This window comes from Nicotiana tomentosiformis, chromosome 12 (genome assembly GCF_000390325.3).
Source record: "Nicotiana tomentosiformis chromosome 12, ASM39032v3, whole genome shotgun sequence".
In the NCBI taxonomy this organism is placed as follows: Eukaryota; Viridiplantae; Streptophyta; class Magnoliopsida; order Solanales; family Solanaceae; genus Nicotiana; species Nicotiana tomentosiformis.
In genome coordinates this window covers 17,042,800-17,065,695 of record NC_090823.1, presented here as the reverse complement: position 1 = coordinate 17,065,695, position 22,896 = coordinate 17,042,800, and the positions used below count along the sequence as shown (strand labels likewise).

Genomic DNA, 22,896 nt, shown 5'->3' with positions numbered 1-22,896 from the left:
ACAATGAAGGGGATAACAAACTCCAAATAAGGCTAAGCAATTACGGGAGAGATAATAGTAATATCAATTAAAGTTAAGCAATTACGGAAGAGATACTAATAACTCCAACTAAGGTTAAGCAATTACGAAAGATATAATAATAACTTTAATTAAGGTTAAGCAATTATGGAAAAGATATCATGACAATAAAAGAGGCAACGACTTCAGTTAAGGCACATAAGAGTTTAACTAGAAATAAGGGTAGAACATGAATCAATTAATTCCAAATAAGACATGTAAGGGTGAATTTAGTAAATGGAGGATTTAACATGATAAAACAACTTCATATCTAATGAACATAAGAACCTAAGGGCCCTAAACGGTCAAATTTCCACAATTAAGCCCAAGTACGTACTCGTCACCTCGTGTACACGGCCTTCACACGACACAATTAGCACAAATGACTCAAATCCATTAAGGCTCACGAGGCTCGGATTGCTTGTGGCTATGATCTGACTACTCCTCATCCCGGTGAGGAAGTGAGGGTGGTGAGGATGCTATAGATTTCCTCGAGGATGAGGCCTGGTATGATTCCATATATCCTCTGGGCGAGGATGGAGAAGGCGTTGAGGGTCATACCGATGAGGGTGTCGCGAGTCGTGATGGTAGTGATCAACAATATTTCTTTTTTTCTTTTTCTGAAGCTTTTGTGTATTTTTGTTGGCGTCTTTACGAGCCTTTGTAAGAAAACCTTTGTTCATAATATCAAAGTTGGCTTTTGCTTTTATTTGTTCCTTTCTTATTGGCTCAAGTTTGTTTTTGTACTTTCCGCATTTTGCTCTTTCATATTTTTGTCGTAATCCTTGTATATATCAAAGTTTATCGGAACGAGGCCGAGGATTAATAGGCATTATTCAAACTTGGTCGAATCTTTATTTCTTTAAATCATGGCCGAGCGCCGGTAGGTATTGTTCGTATTTGGTTAAACATATCTTTTAATAATCTGGACCGAGGGCCGGTGGGTGTTGTTCGTACTTGGTCGAACTTATCCTTTTATTAATCTCGACCAAGGGTCGGTGGGTGTTGTTCGAGCGATGTCGAACGTGACCTTGTCTTAGTCGTGGCCAGAGGCCGATAGGTATTATTCGAGCGGAGTCGAACATAACCTTTTCATAGTCGTGGCCGAGGGTCGGTAGGTGTTGTTTGAGCGGTGTCGAACGTGACTTTGTCTTAGTCATGGCTAGAGGCCGATAGGTGTTATTCGAGCGGAGTCGAACATAACCTTTTCATAGTCGTGGCCGAGGGTCGGTAGGTGTTATTCGAGCATGGTCGAACATAACCTTTTCGTAGTCGTGGCCGAGGGCCAATAGGTATTGTTCGAGCGTGGTCGGACATAACCTTTTATTATCGTGGTCGAGGGCCGATAGGTGTAGTTCGAGCATGGTCAAACATAATGTTTTGTTAAATCGTGGTCGAGGGCCGATAGGTGTTGTTCGAGCATGGTCGAACATAACCTTAACACAAAAATGGTATCTTGATAAATATAAGTTTCTTATTATTTCGACGTTGTTGCTTTGGTTACATACTTGGAAAGAGTTACAGATTTTGAGTATTGGCGGGTCTTCCAGTCCCAGTCCCAGTCTGCCTAGTCCCTTCCTTGTTTGACTTGTAGAGTATCGAGGGGTCGAGCAATGAAAAAGTAAAACAGTCCCTCCCTCGCATACTTTGACTCGATGTGTTCTCTTCGCCGCCTCATTAAATACCTCCTTGAGAAAACCCAAATGGGACAAAACTAAAGTAAGGGAAAAAGAGTACCCTTGGGGGACAAATTGTTTGGTAATTGATTTCCTTCCATTATGTCTAATTGGAATGAACCCTTGTTTGCTTTGGCTGTGATTTTGTACGGACCATCCAAGTTTGTTCTCAGCTTGCCTTCTCGTGGGTCTTTGCTCGCTTGAGTTTTGTCTTTTAGCACGCAGTCACCCACTTTAAGCGATCAAACCTTTGCTTTCTTGTTGTAATGGCATTCTGCTTGCGATTTTTGGGAGACCATTATTATGTACGCCATATCTCTTCGTTCATCGATTTTGTCGAGTTCCTACCTTCTACTCACATCATTACTCGTCCCGCTTTCGTGGGAGTACCTTAGGATGGGTCCTCCGACTTCGACCGGTATTACTACCTCGGTCCCATAGACCAAAGAGTAGGGCGTATCTCTTGCGCTCATCTTCGTAGTTGTTCGGTATGCCCATAATACTTCAGTCAGTATTTCCGGCCACAGTCCCTTGGCATCTTCGAGCTTTTTCTTCATGATATTAATATGGACTTGTTGGAGGACTCTGCTTGTCTGTTACCCGTTGGGTGATATGGGGATGAAAGTATCCTCTTGATATGCCATTTCATTAAGAATTTGGCGGTTTTCTTTCTCGTGAACTAGGGTCTGCTGTCACAGCCGATCTCCTTGGGTAGGCCGAATCGTCAGATGATGTTCCTCCATATAAAGGTGATTACCTCTTGTTCTCGTATTTGGGAGAATGCTCCTGCTTCTACCCATTTAGAGAAATAATCAGTTAAAACCAAAAGGAATCTTACATTACCTCGCCCTGCTGGGAGGGGGCCCACGATGTCCATTCCCTATTTGATGAACGGCCACAGAGAGGTGACCGAGTGGAGGTGTTCGCTTGCTTAGTGAATTATTGGGGCGTACTTTTGGCATTGTTCTCATTTCCTCACGAAGTTTGAGGTGTGCTTGTTCATGGTGGGCCAATAGTATCCCGCCTGTATGAGGCATCTGACGAGTGCTCGATTGCCGGAGTGAGCACCGCAATGGCTATAAATGGACTTCTTCGAGGACGCGCTGGGTCTGGTTTGGACCCAAGCATTTTGCAAGAGGGCCAGCGTAAGTCCTCATATATAGGTCGCTATGGAGTAGACTGTATCTGGCTGCTTGCATTCTTGTTTGGGAGTGTTCTGTCCTGCAAGTAGGCGATAATACTATTGCGCCAATCCCAAGTTAAGCTTATGGTTCTTACCTCGATTTGGTCTAGTGATGAGTTGATGAGGTGGACTACACTTTTATCCCCGGTTGTGATGCTTTTGGTAGCTACGGCTAGTTTGGCGAGGCCATCCGCTTCGGCATTCTGTGCACCTGGGATCTGGTCGAGCTAGCATTCGTCGAACTCAGGCAGTAGCATATAGATCTTGGTCTGATATTTTTACATCCTTTTTTCCTTGATTTGGAAAGTCTGTATGACTTTGTTGACTACGAGCTAGGAATCACAGCGGAGTTTAAACAGCTACGCCAGATACTTTAGTACTAGCCTCAACCCTGCAATTACGGCCTCATACTCGGCCTCGTTGTTAGTCATATCCAGGCACCTTATGGACTGGCAAATTACTTCGCATGTAGGGACCTCGAGTACGAGTCCTAGTCCGGATCCTAATGCGTTGGATGCGCCATCGGTGTACAGGACCCAGAGGTCCTGTGTTTGGAGGAAAGCTTCGATGGCCTCCTTAGACTTCAGGCATTATCTTTGCACTGAAGTCTACGACGAAGTCGGCGAGCACCTGCGACTTTATCGTCGTTCGCGGCTGGTATGTGATATCATGCTCGCTTAGCTCGATGGCCCACTTTGCCAGCCTCCCCAATAGCTCGGGTTTATGCAAAATTCTCCTCATGGAAAAGGTTGTAATGACCGGGACAGGGTGGTACTGGAAATAGGGTCTAAACTTTCGTGAAGCTACGACCAATGCCAGAGCCAATTTTTCGAGGTGCGTGTACCTCATTTCGGCATCGACGAGTGTTTTTCTAATGTAATAGATGGGATATTGTGTACCTCTGTTTGCGCGGATCAGGACTGCACTTACTTCTACTTTGTAGACGGCTAGATAGACGAGGACGTGTTTCCCCGGTTTGGGTTTTGAGAGCAGAGGTGTTGATGATAGGTATGCCTTCAGTTCCCGCAGATCTTGGACGCACTCGGGAGTCCATTCGAGACCATTGACATTTTTGATCACACCAAAAAATTTATGACATCTATCAGACGACCGCGAGATGAATCTCGATAGGGCGGCAATTCAACCACTCAACCTTTGGAATTGTTTCTTGGTAGTCAAGAGTTCCGGTATCCCCTCGATAGCTTTGATTTGGTCTGGATTGACCTCGATCCCCCGCTGTGACACCAAAAAACCCAAGAACTTTCTGGAGGCTACGCCAAACACGCATTTCTCCGGATATTGTTTCATTCTGTACCGTCTTAGTATGCAAAAAGCTTCCTTCAAATAATCGATATAATCCTCTACCTTTACGGACTTGACCAAAATATCATCTAATATACTTCCATGGTCTTTTCGAGCTGGTCTTTGAACATCTTCGTGACCAATATTTGATATGTAGCCCCTGCATTCTTCAGCCCAAATGGTATGACCATATAATAATACGTTCCTTGATGGGTGATGAATGTGGTTTTCTCCTGGTCTTCTTCCTCCATAAGTATTTGGTTATAGCCTGAGTACGCATCCAAGAAACTCAATAGCTCATGCCCGACCATTGCGCCGATAAGTTGGGTCGATGTGAGACAACGAAAATGAATCCTTCGGACATGCTTTGTTCAAGTCCGTGAAATCGATGCACATCCGCCATTTACCATTTTTCTTTTTGACCATCACTACGTTGGCGATCCACTTGGGGTACTTCAACTCCCTGATAAAGCTATTTTCTAATAGTTTCTTCACCTCCTCACGGGCGGCATCGTTGATGGCAGGGTTGTATTTACACCTGACCTGCCTTACTGGGGGTAGAATGGGCTAACGTTTAATTTGTATGTGGCAATTTCCCTAGGGATGTACGGTATATCTACATGGCTGAAGGCAAACAAATCTGCATTAGTTATTAAGAATTGACTGAATTTACCTGGTTCCCGGAGTTTACAGCTGATGTAGGCCTTTTTGCTACAGTCATTGAGGTCCAATTGAACGGGGTTGAGGTCTTCTATGGTCGAATCCGCAGCCTTGACTGTTTCGGGATCCACGATTGCTTCCCCGGTCTCTTCTTGCTTCGACCATGGCCCCGTTGATGGTTATACCTCTTTTTCCTTATTTTTATTTTCTGTTGGGTTGACGTGCTGTCTAAGGTAATGCGGTAGCACTCCTGGGACGTACGATGTTCTTTGCGTATGTTGAATATTCCCCATGGTGTTGGGAATTTAAATACTTGGTATAGGCTGGAGGTGATGGCCCTCATGGGATGTATCCATGGTCGTCCCACTATGGCATTGTGCGCGGTGGCCTTGTCCATGATGTGGAATGTCGTCTCCAGAGTCACGCCGCTGTCCAAGACAGGGAGTGTAATTTCCCATGATATCCTCTCAATTGCATTATTAAAACCGGTTAGCGTGATGCAGCGTGGCACTATCTTGTCCTCGAGGATCATTTTGGGTGAGGACTCGGGGATGGAGAATACACGCTCCACTTCCATCGTCCACCATGATACATTTGATATTAGTATCTAAAATGCGTAAAGTAATGACGAGGGCATCATTATGAGATAAAGTCAAACCGTCAGCATCTCCGAGTACGTCGTACCGTTCACGGGTGATAGATCGCTTGAGCTTGTGAGTGGTAGTGAACTTCACGCCGTTGATAGAGGCGTCGTCACTGCCTCCGATGATCATGTTGATAGTACAAGATGGTGATGGCGTATTTGGCAGACCTTGGTGTTCACGTCCTCTGGCGAAGTTATTTCTCCCTTTGACGCTTAGCAGCTCTTTGAGGTGTCCCTGTCGCAACATGTTTATGACTTCTTGCCTGAAGGCTATGCAATCTTCTATTTTGTGTCCACGTTCCTGGTAGAACTCACAGAGGGCGTCAGATTTTCTGGTGTTCGGATCGGACCTCATCTTTGGCATCCACTTTACCTTTGTTCCGAGTTTCTCAAGAGGATAGTTTATTTCTGTAGGTGACACACAAAAATTGTGAGCAGATAATAAGGGGGCATAGCTTTCTCATTCCGGTGAGTCCCTATCCTCGGCCTGGATGGGCCTTCTTCATAGCGGAGGGAAGGTGTGGTGGGCGGCCTGACGTATGGCTGGTGTCGTTCTTTGTTGGGTCGTGAGAACGGATGATCCCTTCTGATGTTGTCTCTTCGTTCTTTTATGGATTTGGTTTGTACCGAGATGAGCCGATGAGTTTGTCCATTGAGGTATTCCTCATCTGCTCGGACTTTGGCATAATAAGCATTATGGATTTCATCCCAAGTTGTTGGAGGATATTTCATCAATCGGCTAAACGGCTTTCTAGTTGCTCTTGAGCCATCTCTACTCAACCCGTTCTGGAAAGATGCGACCGCCATCCCCTCAGACACGTTTGGCAGAGTCATCCTTACCCTATTAAATCGGGCGAGGAAGTCCCCCAGTCCCTCTCCCAAGTACTTCTTGACAGTGAATATGTCGTTTACTCTTGTTTCGGCCTTCTATGCTCTAACATGTGCAGTTACGAACTTATCGGTATTTTGTCACGCCCCAAAATCGAGGAGCGCGACTGGCGCTCAATCGAGTGAACCCGACCGAGCAAGCCTGTTAGATTCCTTCTACCAAAACTCATTCATGAATAAAGAGAACATATATTTTCCTTAATTAAACAATAAAGTGGTCATGTCTGCAATTACCAATTTCTTACCATAAGTCTCACCATTTTTAAAGTCTCAAATAGACAAGTAATACAGCCACAACATAGCATAGTTTGTCTTTCCCAGTACCAATACACAACCCATACTATGTCTACGGAACCTCTATAGATAAAGAAGAGTATAATGATAGTGCCGGCAATAAGGCCCCGGCTATACCTCAACTATAATACATAAAGAATAAAAGATACATGACCCCGGGATGAAGTGGGGCTCACCAAGTCAGCTGGGAAGAAGGTGTACTGCTATTACTGATCAATGTCTCCTACTGTGGAACCACCTGTATCCATTTAAAGATGCAGTGCCCCCGAAAAAAGGGACGTTAGTACCGTCGAATAGTACTAGTATGAAAACTAAACACCAATTTAAGAATTTAGAAATACAAGATAATTATGATGAACCGGTGCGGAGATAGAATAATATAGATAAATGTCTCAACCATAGCAAGCTTATTAAAAGCTATCAACAACATTTATAGGATTTAAGATGAGATCCTCTATAACCATCTTCACACAAAGCGGCCCCGCCGCCTCACCCGATGTATGCAGGTGGAGGTGTACGTACAATACCACAACTCTAATCAAGCGGCCCTGCCGCCTCACCCCAATGTATGCGGGTGGAAATGCATCAACGATACCAATACTAACACAAAGCGGCTATGCCGCCTCACCCCAATGTATGCGGGTGGTGGCACCACAATAATACTAAATCTGTATACAAAGCGGTCGTACCGCCTCACCTCAATGTAAGCGGGTGGAGGTTCAGTCCCACAATATCATAATCCCTACACAAAGCGGTCATGACACCTCACCCCAATGTATGTGGGTGGAGGTGTATCACAATCACAATCTCTACACAACTTGGCATAATACCTTTCACATAAAGCACGACTAGAAATTATAATATATGGATACGTAATCAATAGTTTAGGACGCATCCTCAATTTATAATGCAATATGATAAGAGCATTTGAAATACGAATTGAACATATATATTCATCACAAAACTTATCGGAATATTCGATTTATAATCAACATCTCGGAACTTACAAGGATAATGAGAATTCCAATTCTTAAAAAAGAGTTTAGCCAACATACCTCAATTGAGCTTCCTTAAACTCTAAAATATTCCAGAATTCTTAGCAACTTCAATCTATTTTAGAAATATAACAAATTGAACCACAATTAGGAAGATGATTATGGTTCTAGTTCATTTGAGCATTTTATCAAATACTAGGTGTGCATTAAGGTTTCGAGGCCCTTTTTATGGAGGATTCCATCATCCCACAACCCAATCTTTACCATTTTTAGCTCACAATCTTCCTACACCCTTTGATAACACATGCATGTAAGATAACCAATCCTCTTGCCCAGAAATTATCTTGCTTATTATCCATTTCTACACAAAATTCGAAATTGAGGGTTAGGGTGTAAAAACTTACCTCTAGGATGAAGACCTAGTGAGTTTCCCTTCTTAATCTTCCAAAACATGGGCAAGAATTGAAGGAAAAATATTAGAGAACACTTTCTCACTCTAGGGCACCCTCTCTCACTCTAAAATGTCAGATAATAGCTCAAACATTACCCAAAGAGTGTATTTAATGAAATAGGGTCGGGTTTTAAAAACCTAAAAATGAAGCTCCGGAACAAGGTATGCGATCGCATAACCGATATGCGGACCGCATATCGATCGCATAGTTGGTTACAAAATATCCAAAAGAACTGTCTGTGTATGCGGTCACTATGTGGTCCGCATAACTGTTATGCGGTCCGCATAACTATTATGCGGTCGCATAATGCACCGCATAATAGTTATGCGGTCGCATAGTCGACCGCATAGTTGCTTCCAACTGACCCAATTAACTACCTCACTCTGCGGCCATTATGCGGTCTGTAGAGTGGTTCTGGGGTCGCATAATGGACTGCAGAAATGAACTTTTCCGCCAAAAAATTTTCTTTTCATTCCCGTGCATTGTTCAACCCAAAAAGTCCGGCACCATGAAATATTATTTTCTTTGCAAATTTTACCAGGCCTTACACTTAAGTACTTTGAAATCTTTCGGGGTGTTACACATTTCCTCGAAAGTTTCTATGGAGAGGGCTAGTAGTTGTGAGTACCATGTTAATGCCCCTCGCATAAGGGTTTCGCCAAACTTCTTCAGCAAAATAGAGGACACTTGTTCCTTGGCGAGGTCATTGCCTTTCACGGCGGTGAAGTAATAGGTCACATGATCTTCGGGATCAGTCGTTCCGTCGTATATCCTGAGGTAGGGTGGCATTTAGAAGTCTTTGGTATGGCATGCGGGGCTACTTTGTCATTGTACGACTGCTCTACGAACCTGTTGGCGTCCCTTTTTAGCAATAACTTAGGATCGTCTGGTATCTTGTTGACTTGTTCTTAGTGTTCTTTCATCTGGTCTCGGAGTGCTTTTTTTGTTCTCCATTTACTCCATCCTCTTTACAATGTCAACGAGGGCGTTGTCACCTGTACTGTTAGTAATATTGTGAGTTATACCTATTGTCGGAGGGTTTGGCCGGTTTCATTGTTCGTCTGCTCATTGTATCATGCAAGCTCTTGCGGTTTTTGTAGTACTGCTTGGAGCGGGCTTGTTGAGCACACTCACTAGCGTATCGGTCAACCATGCTTCGAGGAGATTTTTCACAGCTGGGGGCTTCCCTTCTTTTGCGGACGTGGAGGCCCCTTTTCCATTGGGTTTTGTTATGCTACATTGGGGGGGAGGCGACCTCTAGCGACTAGGGGAAGCGGTAGGCGTCACTTCCTCGCCTACTGTTTCACAGCTTTCGTTGATAGCGTTCATGAGGTTGCTAGGGAAATCCCCTGTTACTTTTGTCTTTTCTCCTTGCTTACCTGCCATGTAGGTTTTAGTACGTACAAAGAAAGAAGAAGATCTTGGGGTTTGTGAGGTTAGTAACTTGCGTTAGCTGTAGATCTAAAGGAAACTAAAACATTAACTAAGAAATCTCCACAAACGGCGCCAAATTGTTTGACAAAAAATATAGATCTTGGTTCAACTAATTAGTTTTATGCAAATAAGGGTTAATCTTGGTTAATAATAATATTCCAAAGACGAAATTCTCGGTATTATGATAAATAGTGCGTAGATATGTTTCGAAGATTATGATGATGCACAATAATGACAATATTCAAGGACCCCAACAGAAGTAATGTAGCATTAAATAGTGATGAATAGCAATAAATAACATTTATGTAAATAAAATGAATGAGCCACCCGAAAAAAGATGAAATCAGTGGATGTTTTTCTGACAATGATGAATGATGGATAAACCTTTGAATATTCGAGTTATTCTCGGATCCAGTAGAAAAATGTCGACCAGAATCTAAGTGAAAAGGTTATTTTTGTATGCTTGTAATAAGACTACATTCTCTTTATAAAGTCAAAATGTATTTTACAAGTGAATCTCTCATGTCCCGTATCATTGTGTCTCTTTCTATTTATAGGGAACATGTTCCTAGAAACCCTAATAGTACAAGTGCAGAGAGTATCCACTAGAATATTTTTTTTAATGTCTTATCTTGAAACTAGCCGTTATAATTTTGTCAAAGGTATTCGACCTCGGCCTCGATCCTTAACGACTCCTCGATCTTAGTACTTGCTGACTCTTCGACCACGACCTTCATTGTTCCTTAAGCCACTTCGACATGTGGTGGCCTACAAATGTTTCGCTAATGCCATCTTGACTTAAGTATTCTAGAGATAGATTTTGACCCATACACTTTCCTGAAGCATCTTTAAAATGGATTATGTTTAATCCCAACAAATAGAGCTGTGATTTGTATGCTGATAAACAAGGTTGTATTCTTACATTTCAAAAGCATCCATATCGCTAAACTTCTTTTTCCTGTTTCTGCAGGTCTGGCTCATTAGTCGTCAAGGGACAAATACAAATTTCAACGCATCTATTAGTTTAGTCATCAAGAAATTTCAAAATTTTCACATAATTAAACTAAACTTGAAAAAAGAAAATCAATTGCATACGAACATATATAAGAAGCGAAGACTCAAGAGTAATGGGCACCATATTGGGAGAGTTGTTAAACGACATTAATCCCGACATATCAAAATCATAGTCAATTAATCAAGGTCATTAAGACATTAACAGATTTCAAGATATTCATTATGCTTTTATAATAATCTGATATTCATAAATTATATTGTTCACTAAATTTACAATGTTGAAATTTATGTAAAATTGGGTTAGATAATACTTTTGATCCTTATTTTAAGTATTTTTTATTACTTTCTCACATCTGACGACGTTGGGAGAAACAGAGAGTCACATGCATGGCCATAAAATTCTTTGTCCTGCAAAGCTTAAATCTGCTCCAAAATTAGAAAGAGAGGGTCACATAGGCAAACATATTTTTAGTAACCGAGTTATGACAATTTATCCTGCAACCACAGAGCATACTTAGACAGTACCTTGGCTCTGATACCAATTGTTGCGGAAGCCAAATGTATATAGTGTGAATGAGTCACAACTACTATACCAAAAATTATGACAACCACTAAATAATAAACAAGACAATAAGACAACAATAAAAGAACACCAGAATTTACGAGGTTCGGCCAATTTTGCCTACTTCCTCGGACACAATCAATATTTTATTTCACTCCAAAATTACATGTGAAATAATACTAAAGAGAGAAGATACAAATGCCTTAAGAAGATAAAAGGGCAAATGAGAGCTGTGTTTAAATCCTAAATATTAGGCCTCCTTTTATAGGGTGAAATTCCCATTCAAAATTGTCATCCACCGATGTGGGACTTTTGACAATTTCAACAAATCTCCACCTTGGCAAAATTCCATATCTTCAATTTTCTCTCAATAAAATTTTTTTGTTGTGTCTTCATCTTCAATATTTAGTGTTCAACAATGTTGATCAAATCCAAACAATGTTGAAACTTGACCGCAGTCACCACTTTTGTCAGCATATCAGTAGGGTTCTCCGTAGTATGAATTTTCTTCACCGTGACTCCACCTTCTTCTATGATTTCTCGTACGAAATGATACCGAACATCAATGTGCTTCGTCCTTGCATGATAAACTTGTTTCTTCGCTAATTGAATAGCACTTTGACTATCACAAAAAATTATAATATTTTTTTGTTCAATACCAAGCTCCTTTAGCAACTCCTGAAGCCAAATTGCCTCCTTCACAGCCTCTGTAATAGCCATGTACTCTGCCTCTGTTGTAGACAAAGCAACTGTTGACTGCAAAGTAGACTTCCAACTAACTGGTGCCTTTGCAAAAGTAAACACATAACCAGTAGTTGACCTTCGTTTGTCCAGATCACCCGCAAAATCTGAGTCACAATATCTAACTACAGACCGATTGCCTTCCTGCTCAAAAACTAACCCAACATCTACAGTACTATGAATATACCGTAGAATCCATTTCACAGCTTGCCAATGCTCCTTTCCTGGATTATGCATATATCTGCTAATAACTCCAACGGCTTGTGAAATGTCAGGTCTCGTACAAACCATTGCATACATCAAGCTACCAACAACATTTGCGTATGGTACCCTTGACATATACTCCTGTTCAGTTTCATCCTTTGGCGACATAGTAGTACTTAGCTTAAAATGGGGAGCAAGTGGCGTACTAATTGGCTTAGTCTTCTTATCTATGCCAAAACGCTGTAGTACTCTCTTCAAATATTCTTTCTGAGATAAACAGAGTTTCTTTGAACGTCTATCTCTTATTATCTCCATGCCAAGAATTTTCTTTGCCTCACCCAGATCCTTCATCTCGAACTCCTCCTTCAGTTGAATCTTCAACTTATCAATTTCTTCCGAATTCTTGGAAGTTATCAACATATCATCAACATATAGGAGAAGATATACAAAGAAACCATCATTAAGTTTGCGCAAATACACAAAATGATCGTATTTGCTTCTCTTGTACCCTTGCCGCAATATAAACTTGTCAAATCGCTTGTACCACTGTCTAGAAGATTGTTTCAATCCGTACAACGATTTTTCAAGTTTGCATACCATATTTTCTTTTCCAGCAACTTTGAATCCTTCTGGCTGATTCATGTAGATTTTCTCCTCCAAGTTTCCATGTAAAAACGCAGTTTTTACATCCATCTGAACTAGTTTCAAATCCAATTGTGCTACCAAAGCCAACATAATTCTAATGGAGGAATGTTTTACAACTGGAGAAAATACTTCATTATAATCAATTCCCTCCTTCTGAGCATATCCTTTGGCCACCAATCTTGCTTTGTATCAAACATCTTCTTGGTTAGGAAATCCTTCTTTCTTTGCAAATACCCATTTGCACCCAATTGTTTTCTTTCCCTTCGGGAGATTGGCCAATTTCCATGTATGATTCTGATGAAGGGACTGCATTTCTTCATTTATGGCAATCCTCCACTTATCTTCTTTTGAACTTTGGATTGTGTCTTTATAAGTGGTAGGAACACCATCAGCTACAATTGAGGTTGCGCAAGCAACTGTCTCTATGAGACGAACAGGTTTCGTTATTGTCCTTTTTGGCCTGTTGGTTGCTATTGATTCAAGTTGTTGTCGAGGTTCCTGAGTTGGAATCTCCCTCTCTACTGGCTCTTCTTCCAGGGGGTAATCTTTATGAGTTTCCTCCTCTGCTTCTTGTGTAGGAAAAATAAATTTTCCCTCAAACTCCACCTGCTTTGATGCACCACCAGTTTGTTTGACATCTTCAACTGTCACCTTATCTGTTATGGCAGATTCATCAAAGGTAACATCTCTGCTGAATATAATATTCCTTGTCTCTGGACACCATAAGCGGTATCCTTTGACTCCAGAAGTAATCCCCATAAATATAGCCTTCTTTGCTCTCGGATCCAATTTTGACTCTTTCACATGATAGTATGCAATTGAGCCAAACACGTGCAAAGAGTCATAATCTACAGCAGGTTTTCCATACCATTTTTCAAATGGTGTCTTGCCATCAATAGCAGCAGATGGTAGATGATTAATGAGGTGGCATGCATATGTAATTGCCTCAGCCCAAAATTCTTTGCCCAAGCCAGCATTGGACAACATACACCGTACCTTCTCCAGTAAAGTCCGGTTCATACGTTCTGCCACTCTATTCTGTTGTGGTGTATGTCTGACAGTGAAGTGTCGGACGATGCCTTCATTTTCACAAACCTTATTGAAATGATCATTTTTGTATTCACCTCCATTGTCTGTGCGAATACACTTGATCCTCCTGCCTGTTTGATTCTCCACCATCGTCTTCCATTTGAGAAAAATTCCCAACACTTCATCTTTCCTCTTCATTGTATACACCCACACTCTTCGGAAAAAATCATCAACAAAGGTTACAAAATAGTGCTTCCCACCCAATGAAGGTGTTTTGGAAGAACCCCAAACATCAGAGTGTACATAATCCAAAATGCCTTTAGTATTATGGATCGCTGTACCAAATTTAACCCTTGTCTGTTTCCCTTTGATACAATGCTCGCAAAACTCCAAGTTGCAAGTATTTACGCCTTTTAACAATCCTTGATCAGATAGAGCTTTCAAGGATTTCCCTCCAGCATGTCCCAAGCGCATGTGTCATAGCTTGGTTGCTTCTGCCTCTTTGTCATCACTGGATGTCACTGTCGCTGTCCTAATAACTGTACTACCACGATAGCGGTACATGTTATTGTTCTTCCGATTGGCCTTCATTACCACTAGTGCACCGAAGCATATTCTCATCACTCCATTTTCTGCAATGATTTTGAACCCTTTTGATTCTAGGGCTCCCACAGAGATGAGATTCTTCTTCAAACCCGGTACATATCGAACATCTATTAATGTTCTGATCATTCCATCATGGCTTCTTAATCTTATTGAACCAATGCCATATGAGGTAAGAGGGCTGTTATCCGCTGTGTGGATGACTCCATATTCTCCTTCTTGAAAATTCACGAACCAGTCCTTGTTGGGACACATATGATAGCTACAAGCCGAGTCCATCAACCATATGTCTGATGATGTTGATAACTCTGTTGTAACTAATGAGAAGTCTGAATCATCACAATCAGCTACATTTGAATCCATAATGGCCTTTCCATTGTTATGTCTGGCCTTATTCTTCAACTTCGGACAGTCTTTCTTCCAGTGCCCCTTTTCTCGACAAAAGGCACATTCATCTTTGCTGGGTCTAGATCTCGACTTGGATCTTCCCTTCTTAGTCCTCGTTTGATTTTGAGGACGACCCCTCACAATTAGTGCTTCTCCTTCTCCGCCCTTCTGTTTTTCTCCCTTTCTTTGTTCATAGCTGTACAAAGCCGAACAAACTTCTCTGAGAGAAATTTCGTCATTTCCATGGAGTAGAGTAGTTTCAAGGTGCTCGTACTCATTAGGAAGTGACCCCAACAACATCAAGGCCAAGTCACCATCATCAAAAGTTGCATCCATATTTTGCAAATCTGTGACCAACTTATTGAAACTGGTGATATGTTCATTCATTGTGGTACCAGGAACATAGGTGAAGCGAAACAGTCTCTTCTTCATGTACAATTTATTTTGACTGTTTTTCTTCAAAAATTTATCCTCCAGTGCTTTCCATAATTTACTTGCAGAAGTTTCCTTTGTGTATGGATATTTCTGCTCTCTAGCAAGGTAGGATCGAATGGTACCGCAAGCAACACGATTGATAATTTTCCAATCTTCTTCTCCAATAACATTTGGCTTCTTTTCTTCAATGGGAAGATCTAGCCCTTGTTGAAAAAGAACATCTAGAACCTCGCCTTGCCACATCCCAAAATGTCCTGACCCGTTAAAAATTTCTACCGCAAATTTCGCATTTGACACAATTCTTGTCATAAGCGAAGATGCCAACGATGACGTATTATTGACACTTGATGTAGATTCTTCTTGTTTATTGTCTACCATTTTGACACAAATATTATTTAGTAGCTGACGACACAAATCAAGATTATTTCCTTTCTGATGTGGAAGATCAGACTAAGCTGCAACCACAGAGCATACTCAGACAGAACCTTGACTCAGTTACCAAGATAGATCTTTTCTGATGTGGAAGATCAGACTATGCTGCAACCACAGAGCATACTTAGACAGTACCTTGGCTCTGATACCAATTGTTGCGGAAGCCAAATGTATATAGTGTGAATGAGTCACAACTACTATACCAAAAATTATGACAACCACTAAATAATAAACAAGACAATAAGACAACAATAAAAGAACACCAGAATTTACGAGGTTCGGCCAATTTTGCCTACTTCCTCGGACACAATCAATATTTTATTCCACTCCAAAATTACAAGTGAAATAATACTAAAGAGAGAAGATACAAATGCCTTAAGAAGATAAAAGGCAAATGAGAGGTGTATTTAAATCCTAAACATTAGGCCTCCTTTTATAGGGTGAAATTCTCATTCAAAATTGTCATCCACCGATGTGGTACTTTTGCCAATTTCAACAAATCTCCACCTTGGCAAAATTCCACATCTTCAATTTTCTCTCAATAACAAATTTTGGTTGTGTCTTCATCTTCAATCTTTAGTGTTCAACAATGTTGATCAAATCCAAACAATGTTGAAACTTGACCGCAGTCACCACTTTTGTCAGCATATCAGCAGGGTTCTCCGTAGTATGAATTTTCTTCACCGTGACTCCACCTTCTTCTATGATTTCTCGTACGAAATGATACCGAACATCAATGTGCTTCGTCCTTGCATGATAAACTTGGTTCTTCGCTAATTGAATAGCACTTTGACTATCACAAAAAATTGTAATATTTTTTTGTTCAATACCAAGCTCCTTTAGCAACCCCTGAAGCCAAATTGCCTCCTTCACAGCCTCCGTAATAGCCATGTACTCTGCCTCTGTTGTAGACAAAGCAACTCACAAATATCTCTAAACTTCTATTTTCTGCTTCTTCAAGTTTAACTCAGTGATGGATTGTAGTTCAGTGTTCATGGCGGCCACATATGCGGTGCTTGGTAATCTTTCCTTGTTTTCCACTGATGTATAATATATTAATTTAGTCTTTTCTTTTCTGTTGTTAAAGTTATATAGAAATTTTAAGAATGAAAAACGTACGTCCTACCAAAACTTTCAAATGGACATGGCTATTACTCAAAAGATAAATGGAATTCAACGTATATATTTTAAGTATATTGACACCTTTTAAAGTGTATTTTAATTTATTACTAACATTTTGACATTATCTATGTTTTAGTTTCTCTACTGTGTATTTGGGCGACAACTGAAGCGAACCTCGTTGTCAATACAACACTCCTAGAGAGTGCAATTGCAAAAGGAGCAGGTGATGAGTTTCTTTATAGAACAACTCCCTCGATTATATTTATCAATTTTCTTAACTTTTGTAGATTGGGAAATGTCTTATTTTTTTGTGTTTATGTTAATTTGGTTAATGTGTTTTGTTTTATATAGTTTGCTTAGATGGAAGTGCTCCCGCATTCAACTTTCATCCGGGAACTGGCTCGGGGGTTTATAACTGGCTTATTCAACTTCAGGTATAATAAACTCATATTTTCTGTTATTTTGGTTAGTGTTTGTATTTTCGTTAAAAGATTTTACTCATCTGCAACTCTGAATTTCTAAGGGCGGGGGGTGGTGTGACTCTACTTCTGACTGCCAAGATCGTGCTACTAAAGAATATGGAACTTCGAAAAATATATCTAAGATTGGTTATTTTATGGGAGTTCTAAGCAACGATTCTCAACTAAACCCAGGTAGTTAAATATATAATGCATTTACCCCTTTTTTTTACTCTTTACTTCTTTATGATATTGTGATATTCTTAACTCTTAAGTCAACATATATTTTCGTACTAAAAAAAATCAACATATATTTAGACTTTTACAACTGGAACCGGGTCAAGGTTAGATATTGCGATGGATCATCATATACCGGAGATATTGAAAAAGTTGACCCGTAAGTTAGACTATCTTCTTATTAGTGCTTGGAATTTGTATTGGTGTAACTTTCCTAATTAAAAGTACCAAAAATTTTCAGGCTACTAATCTCCACTTCAGAGGTGCAAGAATATTCAAAGCAATCATGGAGGAATTATTATACCATGAAGGGATGATATATGCTGAAAATGTACGTTCCATTTCCCCCTCATATATAGTCCTGTTATTTCTCTCTAATTATATGGCTAAAAATATAAGAAATTTTTAAACTTTGATGATAGGCCATCCTTAGTGGAACTTCAGCAGGAGGGTTGGGTGCAATCCTACATTGTGACAAATTCCGACTTTTTTTCTCCTTGACTGCTAGAGTCAAATGCATCTCTGATGCTGGTTTCTTTATTAATGCGTAAGTTCATGAATCCCAGAAAACTTTCAAGTGTGTGTTTCTCTTTTTAACTAATTCTTGTATGAGTTTATGCAGAAAAACTATAACTGGTGAGCCGCATATTAAAGAGTATTTTAAGAGAGTTGTTACTTTGCATGTAAGAACCATCATTTAGTAAATTGTTTCTCTTTTATTATTCTTTATTGCTTTTTATAAAACATTATTGACTCTCTTTGGCGTGTACTTTAGGGATCTGCCAAGAACCTATCACTCTCTTGCACATTCTTGAGCTTAGACCCAAGTTTGGTAAGAATAGTTTTATTTATTTATTTATTGTGTAAATAAATTGTCCAACATGATCTTTCTAACTAATAAGTATACAATCCAATGATTTGGCAGTGCTTCTTCCCTCAGTATGCAGCACCACATATTTGCACGCCACTTTTCATCATTAATTCGGCTTATGATTCTTGGCAGGTTTGAAAATCAATTTCTATATATGATAATAACTAATTCATTTCTGAATATATTTTATTTTCCTTCAAATTCTAAGGGTTTGCCTATTGATTCTTGAAAATTAGATAAACAACATTTTGGTTCCCGAAGGTGTTGCTGACCCTGAACATGTTTGGGATACATGCAAGAAAGATATAAATAAATGCTCACCAAGTCAAATTCAAACTCTTCAAGATTTTAGGTTGACATTTTTAGAGGCAGTGAACGAATTAGGACCAAGTATATTAAGAGGTTATTTCATTTCTTCTTGCCATTTCCACCATGGCATTGAAATACAAAGCTATTGGTCCGACAACAACTCTCCAACAATAGCTAACAAGGTCATATTTTCATTTCTTTTTTTCTTTATATTACTGTAATTTTTCAGCTTTCTTGTGTTGTTATTTGAAGTTTGATACTAACTCATTGTAACAGACAATTGCTGAAGCTGTTGGAGACTGGTTTTTTGGTAGAAGTGGATTCCAAGGGGTTTACTGCCCCTATCCTTGTGGCAAATATTGCCAGTAGAGGTTGCTCTTGTTGTACTACTAGCTATTTCAGATGTTTTTTTTCGTAAACAAGTGGAGTAACTAGTGTAAAGCTACTCATGTATTATTGCAAAATTGTAATTTTTGTTTTTGTTTTCACTTCAACATGTTTTGATTGAGCAAATTATATTTTTTGTCTTCAAACGTTTTGGTGGAACAACCTTTTTCCCTTAAAAAAAGATTTGCTAATTGGAAAGTTTATATCATTCAAAATAAAATTTTCGTCATATGTAATAATCAATTAGCAAAAGAAAACATTCAATGTAGGTTAATTAACGCATGCATGCGATGAATGTTTCCTCTCCTTTTCTGAAACTCCAAAAGGAGTAAATAAAGTTGGACCTTACGTTACAATATTAAGGACCTATTTATGATCCATTTCTTGTCTCACATAAAATGGATAAAGCATTACCAATCAGAACCAAATTGTTTGGCAGACACAACTTGACTAGTAAATTGCGTAAGCGAACATAATTTTTATTTATTTCTTGAAGTATATCTATACTTTAATTTGTGGAAATATATATTTAATGATTTTTTTTATTTCGTACCCCTAACGTATGTAATAATTTTTATTTAACCTGTCCTTTTTATGATTTACCTTAATAATTCTCATCGTTAGGAAATAAGAGCAAGCACTAACGATGGAGAAAGTTCGTAAAAGGTCCATTTTGATAGATTTTTCCCTCCCCTTCTAACCTTTATTTTCTTCATTACTTACTTCCTCTGTTAACCCTCACAAAATGAATTATTTTATGATTTTGCAAATAAATAAATAGATTAAAAAGCAAAATCGTAAAAATCAAGTGAATGAAGTGTAAATGTAACTAAAGAAAACATTGGATAATTAGTGGTGAAAAGTAAAAAGAACATCTATCCATTAGTTCCTTTTTTCATTTCATCTACATGACTTTATATATTCTTATTTTATTCAGTATTGTAGTATAAATCCAGTTAAATGAAAAACTTTTGTGGTATTTTATCTGAGAATCAACTTATATAACTAGGTAATATTTATGGATAATATTTTTCATCCAAAATTATTGTTCTCAATAAGCTAGGTTTTTTTATATATACGTAATTAAAAATCACATTTACGTTTCATTTCATTCTAATTATATATATGAATGCTTATTTGCATTTGAATGGAAGGATTTAGGCATGTGGATTTTAAATTCACAAGTGTAATTACTCGATATTTGCTTGATGCGCAAGAATAGGCCTCCCCTAAATTCCAGTAGATATTTTTACCTTTTTATGTGGATTACACTTCAAAAATGATATCTTCTAATAAGCTGCCAATTAGTTTATATTTCAGAAAAGATGGTTACCATAATATTTATTGGTACTAACAAAAGTATTATTTTGCAGGACATATATATCCCGAAAAAATGTGTTGTAAGCAAATCATGGTGGTGTTGGAAATTTGCATTTTTGTCTTAGTTTTATTTCCTGAGACGATGGTAAACTGTAGAACTCCTGAAGAAACAGAGTTAATTTGCTATTTGGTATGCAGGGAAGACTGGGGGGTTTATGGATGGGACTATACTAAGAACCTTACTCAAGAACAAATTAATGAAAAATGCAGAAGGGGAGAAAGATTTATGCCATGTGAAATTGATGGAGAACTTATCTTGTAATTAATTATAAATATTATATTTTCTTATAGAAACTTGTTCACATAAGATCGGTTAAAAATAACACACAATATTTATAAATAAATTACGAGAGATCTTTAGAAGGTTATTTTCTTCCATTCAAGTTTTAAGCAGGCGTAGGATATCATTTTCTTTGATATTATGGAAAATGGTCAAAATTGCCGTTAATAGTTGGGCATTTATTTGCCCCTGCCTTGACAAATAATATATCATTTTTGTCCTTACTTTTAATTTCAGCTAATGAAGTTATTAAAAAAAATAAAAAATCTAAAATCATTGCCATGTGTCAATGTAATATAAAAACGTATTTTTAAATATTTTTTCTTTTTTTCTTTTTTTTTATCACCTTTTCCCTTTTCTTTTACTTTTTCACTCCCCCATCCCCAACCATGTCTTCAAGATCAGACCCATCCCTCCTCACTTCCTTCTTCTTCCCCAATCACCAAAGTTTTGTAAGAGAGCGGAGCTTAGTCTTCTACTCCAGATTTTTCAGCCTCTTTAATCTTGAAGGAAATGATATTACCTTGAGAAAATCCCCTAAACAATCCCTATCGTTTGCTAAATAGTTTACAGATACCCTCCGTCCACCTATCCGTCCAAAAAAGCACACGATGTTAATTATATTAACAAAATTGCCCCCGCGTCTAACGACGGAATTTGGGGGCATTCAATTTAGTAATGTGGCAGTTTCTCATTGAGGCACGTGGCAATCTCGGGCTGAAACAAAAAAATTGACCTTATTTTTGACCCACTTAATCTGACCCAACATTTTTAACAGGGTCATAAAATAATACATTAACACATAATTTCACAAAGATAGCACCCAATAAGTGATGGAATTTCACTACTAAAAAATAACAAATTTGAGACAGTCAAATCAGTCGCAAATCGGTCAAAAATCGTATTTTTTTGACTGATTTGCGACTGAAAAGTGTCAGCCGGAAAACACGTGGTCGCAATATATTTGCAACTGAATCAGTCAAAAAATTGCGACGGATTCAGTTGCAAATTAAAAAATGCGAGGACATTTGAAATTAAGCAATTTGCGACCGAATCAGTCGCAAATTTAGCGACTGATTCAGTCGCTGACCAGAGTTAAAAAAATAAATATAAATAAAAAGTTTCGATTGATTCTATCGAAAAACTAAAAATAAAATTAATTTTTAATTAATTAATTCGATTGAAACAGACGTAAATATTGATTATTAATTAATTAAAAGAATCAGAAATTCTCCATTTGTGATTGATTTAGTCGCAAATATTAATTAAATATTGTTAAAAAATTTTAATTTGTGACTGAATCAGTCGCAAATCTGGGTAATTTCTAGTGAAATTTGTGTCGGATCAGTCACAAATCTTGGCATTTTTAAGCAGAATCCAGCTGCATTTCTAATTACACCACCTGCCAAATAAAACAACCAACCAAACACCTAACAATTAACCAAAAACCTAATATAACAATTCAAAATCCAATACCTACTACAAAACGAACAGTAATATTTATAACAATTCAAATAGCTAATGAAACAACCAACTATCAAACAACATAAATTAAACATGTTTCACGACCCAAAATCCCACCACAGGCGTCGTGATGGCACCTAGTCTCTAAGACTAGGTAAGCCAATTTCAATTACATTTTGAAGCCATTTCTTTTAATATAAACCAACAGCGGAAATAATTACAATATACAAACTCCCAAGACTGGTAGTACTGAGTCACGAACTCTAACTGAATACATGAAATGATCACGGGGACTGAATATACAATACTGTTTGATTAAAAATTAACAGTATAATAAAATGAAAAGACTGTAAGTGTAACGATCCAACCGGTCGTTTTGACTTTTAGAATTCCGTTCCCTAAAATAAAACTTCCCGCATGTGTTTTTAATGATTTATGACTTGCGGGGATGGTTGGTTCGGGATTTGGAAGTGTTTGGGTTGAAACCGGAATATTTGGTTCTTTAAGTTGGCCTTAAAGTGCTAAGTTTGACTTCGGTCAACATTTGGAGAAAACGACCTCGGAATAGGATTTTGACGATTCCAACAGCTCCGTATGATGATTTTGGACTTAGTAGCGTGTTCGAAATTTTATTTGAAAGTCCGTAGTTAAATCAGGCTTGAAATGGCTAAAATAGGAATTTAAAATTGGAAGTTTGACCGGGGAGTTGACTTTTTGATATCGGAGTCGGAATCCAATACTGAAAATTTTCA

General features: G+C 38.7%; 1 pseudogene; it reads left to right on the top strand.

Annotated features, from left to right (window-relative positions):
- The first annotated feature begins 16,555 nt into the window (after positions 1-16,555).
- Positions 16,556-19,149, top strand: LOC104098026 (pectin acetylesterase 8-like; annotated as a pseudogene).
- The last annotated feature ends 3,747 nt before the right edge of the window (positions 19,150-22,896 follow it).